Source organism: Phacochoerus africanus, chromosome 3 (genome assembly GCF_016906955.1).
Source record: "Phacochoerus africanus isolate WHEZ1 chromosome 3, ROS_Pafr_v1, whole genome shotgun sequence".
Taxonomy (NCBI): Eukaryota; Metazoa; Chordata; class Mammalia; order Artiodactyla; family Suidae; genus Phacochoerus; species Phacochoerus africanus.
This window is the reverse complement of record NC_062546.1, coordinates 50,378,048-50,388,152: the sequence shown is the minus strand read 5'-3', so window position 1 is coordinate 50,388,152 and position 10,105 is coordinate 50,378,048. Positions and strand designations below refer to the sequence as shown.

The following is a 10,105-nucleotide window of genomic DNA, read 5'->3' as shown; positions in this document are numbered from 1 at the left end:
GTAGCACACGGACATTCCAGGCCAGGGATCAAACTCATGCCATAGCAGTGACAATGCCAGATCCTTAACCACCAGGTCACCAGGGAACTCCGTGATGGCCTCTGTATGAACAGCTTGGCCTCTACTCTTGAGAACTAAAGATTTTCTCCTTTAACTTTTTTTTTCTTTTTTTTTCTTTTTTTTTCTTTTTAAGGCCACACCTGAGGCATGCAGAAGTTCCCAGGCTAGGGGTCTAATTGGAGCTGCAGCTGCTGGTCTACACCACAGCCACAGCAATGTGGTATCTGAGCCTTGTCTGCGACATACACCATAGCCCACATCAATGCTGGATGCTTAACCCACTGAGCCAGGCCAGGGATCCAACCTGAGTGAGTCCTCATGGAGAATAGTCGGGTTCATTTCTGCTGAGCCACAATGGGAACGTCTTCCCTTTATCTTTTTTATTTTATTTATTTTATTTTATTTTATTTTATTTTTTTGCTACAAAAAGCTTTATTGTTTCTATTTGATCCAAGACTTGGGAGAGGGCTCCAGGGTGGTTAAAAACGGTGCCTCGTGGCTGCAGAAAGGGGCTTCCGGCAGCAGCCCAGGCACCAGAGGAGCTCCTCAAAGGTCACTGGGCTCCAGAGGTTCCTAGTCGTGCTTGAGTGTGAGCCTTTCGCCCAGCCCAGCCTGGGGACCAGAGAGCCTGCTCAGGTTGGTCAGGAAGTCGCCCATCTTCTTGATGAGCTTCACCTCCTCATCCAGAAAGTGGTTCTCCTGGAAGTCACAGAGGTGGGGGTCTGCGCAGGCAGAACCCAGCGCCTGCAGATCCAGAAGAGCCTGGTTCAGTCCTTCTCCAAGTGAATGGCAGCTTCCATAGCGTCCTGGGTTTTACCCCACTCATCTTGAGATGGTTTCTTCACGTCCTGGAAGAGCGTGCGGCCACCACGCTGGTTTTGCATTTTCAAGAGATGCTCCGAACCCTCGCGCTTCTCCTGGGCCAATTTGCGAAAAAATGGCTCACGCCCTCCAGAGCCACATCGTCGCGGTTGAAATAGAAGCCCAGAGAGAGGTAGGTGTAGGAGGCCTGCAGATGCATGTGATCAGGCGGTTGACAAAGGCCTCCACCTCGGTGGAATAATTCTGACGAACCTGGGAGCTCATGGCTGGTCGGTAATAAGGCGCTAGGCTCAAAAAATGGTGTTGGCTGGTCCCGGAGACTGAAGAGAGCTGAGAGGCTGAGTCTGAAGGTTGTGACTGGAAAAAAGGTTGGAGGGTAGTCGGAGGCTAGAGCAAGGGGCATCCCTGGGTCTGTTCCGTCCAAACACTGTTGAAGCAAGAGACAGATCCAGGGGACCACCGAGCGCACTGCCCCCTTTATCTTTAAAGTTTGATTTTTTTTTTTTTTTGGCCGCTCCCATGGCACGCAGAATTCCCAAGCCAGGGATCAAACCCACACCACAGCAGCAACCTGAGCCACTGCGGTGACAATGCCAGATCTTTAATCTGCTGAACCAGAAGACAACTCCAAGTCTGATGGTTTTAATGAAATATGTCTCATAGTTGGCTATTCTGGGTCAATATTTCTGGGTAGGTATGCAGATGGCCCTTTCAGTGTATATATTTGGTTCTTTTATTTCAGGAGCATTTCCTTGGATTACAGTTTTAAAGATTGGTGCTCTTTATCACTTCCCATTTTCTAGGACTTCAACTCTATGTGTGCTGTATCTTCTTTGCTCACCTTATCCATCTTCACTTTCTCTCTGACCCCCTTGCCTTCCCTATTTCCACTTCATTGTTTTTTTGTTTATTTGTTTTGTTTTTTATCTTCTGTCCTTTTAGGGCTGCACCCAAGGCATATGGAGGTTCCCAGGCTAGGGGTCGAATCGGAGCTGTAGCTGCGGGCCTGCACCACAGCCACAGCCATGCCAGATCTGAGCCTCGTCTGTGACCTACACCACAGCTCATGGCAATGCCGGATCCTTAACCCACTGATAGAGGCCAGGGATTGAACCTGAAACCTCATGGTTCCTAGTTGGATTCGTTTCTGCTGTGCCACGACAGGAACTCCTCCACTTCATTGTTTTGGCTGATTTATTCCTCTTCTCAGTGCTTCTCATTATATTTTCAATACAATATTTTCCCTTGTGCCCCTTGTAATTTAGTCTTAATTTTTGAGATGACTTTCAATTTCTTTTCTGAGTTTGGTCCACTCGTATTGCTTCTTATTTGGGGGAAGTTTTTGGATTTCCAAATTTCTTGGAACCTCTTGAGATATGTTTAATATCTTCAAAATTTTTTCTTTTTCTTTCTTTTTTTTTTTTATCAATCTTTTTCTAGTGCCGCTCCCGCGGCATATGGAAGTTCCCATGCTAGGGGTCCAATTGGAGCTGTAGCCGCTGACATACGCCAGAGCCACAGCAACTCGGGGATCCGAGCTGCATGTGCAACCTACACCACAGCTCACGGCAACGCCAGATCCTTAACCCACTGAGCAAAGCCAGGGATCGAACCCGCAACCTCATGGTTCCTAGCTGGATTCGTTAACCACTGAGCCACAATGGGAACTCCGATATCTTCAAAATTTGATGTTGGTGAGGAGGAGAGTTTTCCCCCACTCTGTTGGGGAATTGGGAGAGGACTGGACCATTTCGTCAGATACTCACATTCTATTTTCTTCTTATGTGTATGTAGAAGGACTGCCACTTTCTGTCATTTGAAATGCATTATATTTTCCAGGACCAGCAGTAAGATGATTTTTTTTTTCTTTTTAAGTCAGGAGTAAGGAGTTTCTGTTGTGCTCAGTGGGTTAAGAACACAACACAGTGTCTGTGAGGATGTGGGTTTGATCCCTGGCCTTGCTCAGTGGGCAAAAAATCTGACGATGCTGCAAGCTACAGCATAAGTCAAAGATCCATGTTGCTGTGGCTATGGCATAGACCTGCAGCTGCTGCTCCAATTCGACCCCTAGCCTGGGAACTTCCTAGCCTTGGGTGCAGCTGTAAAAAGACAAAAAAGAAAAAGAAAGTCAGGAGTAAGGTGTTTGCACAGATTCCTAGGTGTCCTAATTCCCACTTCTTCTCTTAGGGCAGTGAAGTTCAGTTTCTCTAACAGATGCTACCTTCTGGAGGAGGGGATGCTAGCGAATTTGTGATTTCTCTTTGTTTCTATAGGATGCTTAATTTCTACTGCTTTCTTCCTCTTTAACCCTTACAGCCCAGACCTCAGCTTCCAAGTGGCCTCCTATAGAAAGTGCCTTCCCCAGTTTTCCGGAGTTCCCGTCTTGGCGCAGTGGTTAACGAATCCAACTAGGAACCATGAGGTTGCGGGTTCGGTCCCTGACCTTGCTCAGTGGGTTAAGGATCCGGCATTGCGGTGAGCTGTGAGTCGCAGACGCGGCTCAGATCCCGAGTTGCTGTGGCTCTGGCATAGGTCAGCAGCTACAGCTCCGATTAGACCCCTAGCCTGGGAACCTCCATATGCCGCGGGAGCGGCCCAAGAAATGGCAAAAAGACAAAAAAAAAAAAAAGAAAGAAAGAAAGAAAGAAAGTGCCTTCCCCAATTTTGCACCTTAGATACTGGACACTTTCCCATCCTTCCTTGCTCATCCTTGAGTGGATGCTCACCTCTACCAGGCCCAGTGCTGTCCTCAGACTTTCCTCAGCCGAGGGGGTGGGGAGGAGTCCATCTCTCTGGGGGTGATTTTATCCCACAACTAGTCTGTCCCCTGCCACTCTCGTCCATTTTCAGGGTTGTTTCTCTCTGAGTCGCAGCATGGATTCCGAAGCTGCCTCAGTTTGTTTCCAACTCACATGCAACTTCGAGTTTGGGGTACTTTTTTCTCCTTTCAAGGACAATATGCTGTAAGCATGTTTTTAAGGGTAGTTTCAGTTGCCCTCCTTTGTGATTTGTGTGTTCTGGGGACTGTGGGGATATATGCTAATTTAGACAGTTGCCATTGTCCTGCAAGAGCCAGGATGTCTTCATACTGCAGATCCTTTAACTTTAGGGTTTTTTTGGTCTTTTTAGGACTGTGCCTGCAGCATGTGAAGTTCCCAAGCTGGGGGCGGGAAGGCAAATCTGAGCTATAGCTGCTGGCCTACACAGCCACAGCCAACTTGGGGTCTGAACTATGTCTGTGACCTACACTACAGCTCATGGAAGCACCAGATCCCTAACCCACTGAGTGAGGCCAAGGATCAAACCCTCATCCTCATGGATACTATTCATAAATGCTGGGCCACAATGGGAACTCCCTGCAGATCCTTTATTTTAAAACAAGTATGTCCAGGATTTGGATCTCAGTGTTATTTCAGGATTGAATGAGGTAATGTATATAGAATGCCTAGCCTGACACATGGCATAGTCAGTGCTCAGCAAATTAGAGTTGCTTTTATTGTTGTTGTTATTCTGATTCATGTCGTGTCTTCCCCACATTGGGTGTTTTCACAGGATCCGCAAGCATCAAGTATCCCAGGGAAGTAGAATCTGAGTTTTTGGGTTTTGGTTTTGTTTTTTTCTTTTTAGGGCCACACTATGGCATATGGAAGTTCCGGGGCTAGGGGTCAAATAGGAGCTGTAGCTGTATCCTATGCCACAACCTCGGCAACCCTGGATCTGAGACGCATCTGTGACCTACACTGCTGCTTGCTGTAATGCTAGATCCTTAACCCACTGAGCAAGGCCAGGGATCGAACCCCCAACCTCATGGATACTAGTCGGGCTCATTATCACTGAGCCATAAGAGGAGATTTTATTCTTTATTTCGGTTTCTCCGTTCTTCCACTTTGCTTTCTCCTCTCCTGTTGCTGGTGTCTTATCCTGCTCCTCTGGCCTTTCCTGACCTCTGCCGGCTCTAGCACCTTCCCCCATGAAAAGGCAATTGCCCTGCTGGGTGTCACTGGGACAAACAGCTTATATTTAGAACATCCCTCGTCCAGATTGGAGTCAACGAGCGCTCTCCCATTCAACTTCTACTTCTTTTCCCAGCTGTCTTTCGCTGAACCATCCCTGCCTTGGGCTCAGACTCTAGCACCTGTGCTGCATTCTGGCCAAAGGATGGCTTGGGATGGTGCCTGGGAAACAGCTGCCCTTGGACCTCAAGCCTTTAATGAGCAATAATGGTTCTCAGATCACCCCAGGCAATGACATCATGGTCAGGAGCAGGCTGGATACACAGAAATAAAAAATACTCACTTTTATTTTTAATGGCCTCATGCAGCATATGGAGGTTCCCTGGACCTTCAGGGATTGCGTCTGAGCCACGGCTGCGGCAACATGGGATCCTTAACCTACTGTGTCACAGTGGGAACTCTGAGAATACTCAATTCTTACTGTTGGAGAATCATGGAAATCTGTCCAGTCCAACTTGTTGGCTTCAGAGCAGGGACTGTTCTTTGTCTTGTTCTTTACCCAGAACCTGGGCAGCTGCCAAACACGCCCTGAGTGCCCGGGGCAATGTGGTGACTGAGTCACGTCCCCAGACACACCCAGTCCTAGTCCAGGAGCCTGTAGATGTGACCTTACAAGTCAAAGGGGACTTTGCAGGTGAGATTAAGTTAAGAATCTGAAGGAAGTTCCCATTGTGGCTCAGTGGTAATGAGCCTGACTAGTATCCACGATGATGTGGGTTCGATCCCTGGCCTTGCTCAGTAGGTTAAGGATCTGGCGCTGCCCTGAGCTGTGCTGTAGGTCACAGACACGGCTCAGATCCCACCTTGCTATGGCTGTGGTGTAGGCCAGCAGCTGTAACTCTGATTCAACCTCTAGCCTAGGAACTTCTGTACACCTTGGGTGCAGCCCTAAAAAGCAAAAAACAAAAACAAAAACAAAAACAAAAAAACAACAAAAAGAAAACCCAACAAACAAACAAACAAACAAACAAAAAAACCAACAATCTGAGACAGGGAGATGATATGAGAGTATCCGTGCTCACAGGGCCTATAGATAGGGAGGTGGGAGCTCAGAGGCTGTGGGAGATGTGTCCCCATAAGTAAGAGGGTTGCAGTGACGTGGAGAAGCTGTCACAGGCCCAGGAACACAAGCTGGCCTCCAGAAGCTGGAAAGGCACAGAGACAGGTCCTCCCAAAGAGTTTCCAGAAGGATTGGGCCCTGCCCGTCCCTTACCTTCAGACTCGGGACTTCCAGCTTCCAGAACGGTAAGGGAATAAATGTGTGTTGTTTAAACCACTAAACGTTTGGTTATTCACTACAGCAATAATAAAAAACTACTACAGGCCATGTACATTCCCTCTTCACAAAATGTATTTCCTCTTCACGTAATGTTTAAGACCGGTTAAGGGACTTGTCCAAGCTCACAGGGGTGGTTACAAATTACTGATTAGAACTAGGGTGACTGAGAGTTCCCATTGTGGCACAGCGGAAACAAATCCGACTAGGAACCATGAGGTTGCAGGTTCGATCCCTGGCCTCCCCCAGTGGGTTGAGGATCTGGCATTGCCATGAGCTGTGGTGTAGGTCACAGATGAGGCTTGGATCTGGCGTTGCTATGGCTCTGGCTCAGGCCAGCAGCTCTAGTTCTGATTAGACCCCTAGCCTGGGAACTTTCATATGCTGCAGGTGCGGCCCTAAAATGACGAAAGACAAAAAAAAAAAAAAGAAAGAAAGAAAAAGAAGAAGAAGAATTAAGGTGGCTGTGTATATCATTTACTTTTTTTTTTTTTTTGCTTTTTAGGGCTGCACCCTTGACATATGGAAGTTCCCAGACTAGGGGTCAGAATTGGAATTACAGCTATTGGCCTACACCACAGTCATAGCAACATGGGATCCAAGCCATATCTGCAAACTACACAGCTTGAGACAATACTGGATCCTCAACTCACCGAGCAAGGCCAGGGATTGAACCCACATCCTCGTGGATACTAGTTGGATTTGTTTCCGCTCCTCCGCAATGGGGGAACGCCCTATCAGTTAGCTTTTGATGCATAACAAACACCCCAGAACTTAGTGATTTAAAACAGTGCACATTTATTTAGCTAACAACTCTACAGGTCATAACTATAAGCCAGGCTCCCCTGGGTGGCCTCTCTGTTGACTGAACCTGTTCGACAATGGCCAGTCACCTGGGTTGGTTGTCTGGCGTGGCCTTAGGTGGGGGGTTTCAGCCTTCCATTAGGCTTTCTGGGGCTGGTTCTCACGCAGCTGGGCAGAGCTTCGAGAGAAAAACAGTGAAAATACACAAGGTGGGCTGAGGCCAGGGCTTGGAACAGATACATCATTCCCACTGTGTTTCTTAGCTGTAGCCAAGTCAGAAGATGGGTTCAGATTTGAGAAAAGGACAAAGATCCCACATTTTGGAGAAGCAGAAAAGTCCCCTTACAAAGGGTGTTGGGACTGGGAGGGATTGGGGGCTTTGCAGCATCCCCCTTCATATAACCTACGTCTTAAATGCTGGGTCACTGAGAATGAAAGGGAATTACATTAAGGAAGCAGATCTAAACAAGCACCACCCTAGGTGTTTGGAATTAGGTCTCCCAGCCCAGGGCTCTTTGTGCTTCCCACATGGTGCTGACACACTGCTTTGATGATCTTAGGGAGCTGGGGAGTAGTCACAGAAACCTGCAGAGGACAGACCTCAGATCCGAGTCTAGCATGAAAGGCATTCCTGGTACACAGGTAGATAAGAATTTACCTGGACATCAAGAATTTGTTTTTTGTGGCTCAGCAGTTAATGATCCTGACTAGGATCCATGAGGATGCAGGTTCGATCTCCAGCCCTGCTCAGTGGGTTAAGGATCCGGTGTTGCCGTGAGCTGTGGTATAAGTCACAGACACGACTTGGATCTGGTGTTGCTGCGGCTGTGGTGTAGGCCGGAGCTGCAGCTCTGATTCAACCCTTAGCCTGGGAACTTCCATATGCTTTGGGTGCGGCTCTAAAAAGCAAAAGCAAAAGAATTTGTTTTTCCCGTTTCTCTCAAGAAATAAGGAGTGTCATCTCCTTGAAACAGGCTTCCTGGGAGCCTTGCAAGCCTTGCATGTCTGATCATCAAAGTCTCATTGTCAATAACAAGAGTCCGGTCTCTGAATTTGGCTCTTGGTGTTGGCTGTCCAGGGTGAGTGTGTGTGTGTGTGTGTGTGTGCGCGCGCGCGCACGCACATGCCCATGTGCATGTGCTTACTTCGAACATAAATTTTGCACATGTAATTAAAGTTTCCACCCAAGCTTTTCCTGTGAGCATGAATGTAGAAAGCTCCCCTCTGAGACTTTAAATCTTATCATAGATTTTTGTTGATCTGACCTGTAGGAAATCTGGCCTCTTTTTCTAATCCTGCCAACCCTTTCAAAGCATATTTCAAAAGCTTATTTTATAGCCTGCTTTATGGAAAAGCTCTATTTTTTTCTTCAAATAATATAGTATTTTTGAAACACAGAATTTCTCCATCAACTTTAGAATTGTTTGTCCTCTGGTTTGAAGTCTCGAACTGGGGCACTTTGGAACTTATTTATAGAAACCTAGAAATCCTAATGTATATGTGGTGGCTTTATTTATTTATTTATTCATTGCTTTTTAGAGCCAAACCCAAGGCATATGGAGGTTCCCAGGCCAGGGGTCTAATCAGAGCTACAGCTGCCAGCCTACGCCACAGCCACAGCAACACCGGATCCAAGCCATGTCTGCGGCCTACACCACAGCTCATGGCAATGCCAGATCCTTAACCCACTGAGCTGGGCCAGGGATCGAAACCACATCCTCATGGAGACTAGACAGATTTGTTTCTGTTGTGCCACAATGGGAACTCCCTGTGGTTGCTTTTTAATAACCTCCCAGCTAGCAGGCCATTCTTGATGGTAGCAGCTGCTTTGTCTGGTCTCAGGTTAGATCAGAACTCTGGAGGGCACTCACTGTCCCATGGGTTAGGTCTGGAGGCCTCTGCCTGACTTTGCCGTACCCCTGGAACCAGGCTCCCCCACTCTGAGATGCAGCCCCTCCTCTGTTGGTGCAGAGAAGTGTCCACATGGGCTGGGGTGCGGGACTAGGCAGTGCAAACCTGTCATGCTTGCTCCTCTCCCCCAGTGAGTCTGTGGCCCCTTAGCTCTTTCCTTTCCTTGCTCCTGCCCAGCCTTCCTCCCTCCCCGTCCCTCAAATGTTTGCCTTAAAGTATCACCCACACCCAGAAAGTGTAGACACCGTATACCTACGAGGCAATGAACTTTTATGTCCTGAACCCTCCTGGGTAACCAGCACCCAGATCGAGGGACAGACTGGATTTCCTTCCAGCCTCTGCTCCCTCACCTCCCAAAGCAGCATCTCTCCCGATAGCTAGCTGGGTTCTGTCCATTTTCCATCTTTTAACAGGAAATCCCACAGTGTGTGCTCTTTTGTGTGTGCCTCCTGCTAGAGATCATTAGGAGACTCAGCCCCAGGGTCCCGTGTGGTCCTAGGTTGTTCATTCCCTCCCTTCACAATCTGCCTCTGTGGGAACACACCCCAACCGTGACTCATTCGCCTCTTTGTAGGGGTTTCCAGTGTGGGCTTGGTGGAAGGGTACTGCTGGAGGCTACTTCTATTGTGTTTTTGGCGGACGTGTGTGTGCATTTCTGTTGGATACAGGCCTCAGAGTGGGGTTTCTGGGGCTTCTGGGCAGGGGTAGTTTTATTGATTCTGCCAAGAGTTTTCTAGGGTGCTTGTGACTGTCAGGATGTGGGGGAGAGTTCTACGTGCTCCACATCCTCACCGATGCTGGATATTTTCTTTCCTTTTCTTTTTTGGCATGCTCTCTGCTTGCAGAAGTTCCAGGCCCATGGAGTTCCCTGTGTGGCTCAGCAGTAATGAACCCAACTAATATCCATGAGGACACAGATTTGATCCCTGGCCTTTCTCAGTGGGTTAAGGATATGGTGCTGCCGTGAGATGTGATGTAGGTCACAGACATGGCTTGGATCTGGTGTTGCTGTGGCTGTGGCATAGGCTGGTAGCTCCAATTCAACCCCTAGCCTGGGAACTTACACGCAGCCCTAAAAAGCCAAAAAAGAAGGAGAAGGAGAAAGAAGAAAAAGAGGAAGAAGGAGAAGAAGAAGTTGTTCCTGGGCCAGGGAGCAAACCCATGTCACAGCAGTGACAACTCCAGATCCTTAACCACTAGGCCACTCGAGAACTCCAAT

The 10,105-nt window shown here is 48.1% G+C and overlaps 1 pseudogene; it reads right to left on the bottom strand.

The window, feature by feature from the left end:
• Positions 1–576: 576 nt before the first annotated feature.
• On the bottom strand, positions 577–1,207 carry LOC125122121 (ferritin light chain-like; annotated as a pseudogene).
• Positions 1,208–10,105: the final 8,898 nt, after the last annotated feature.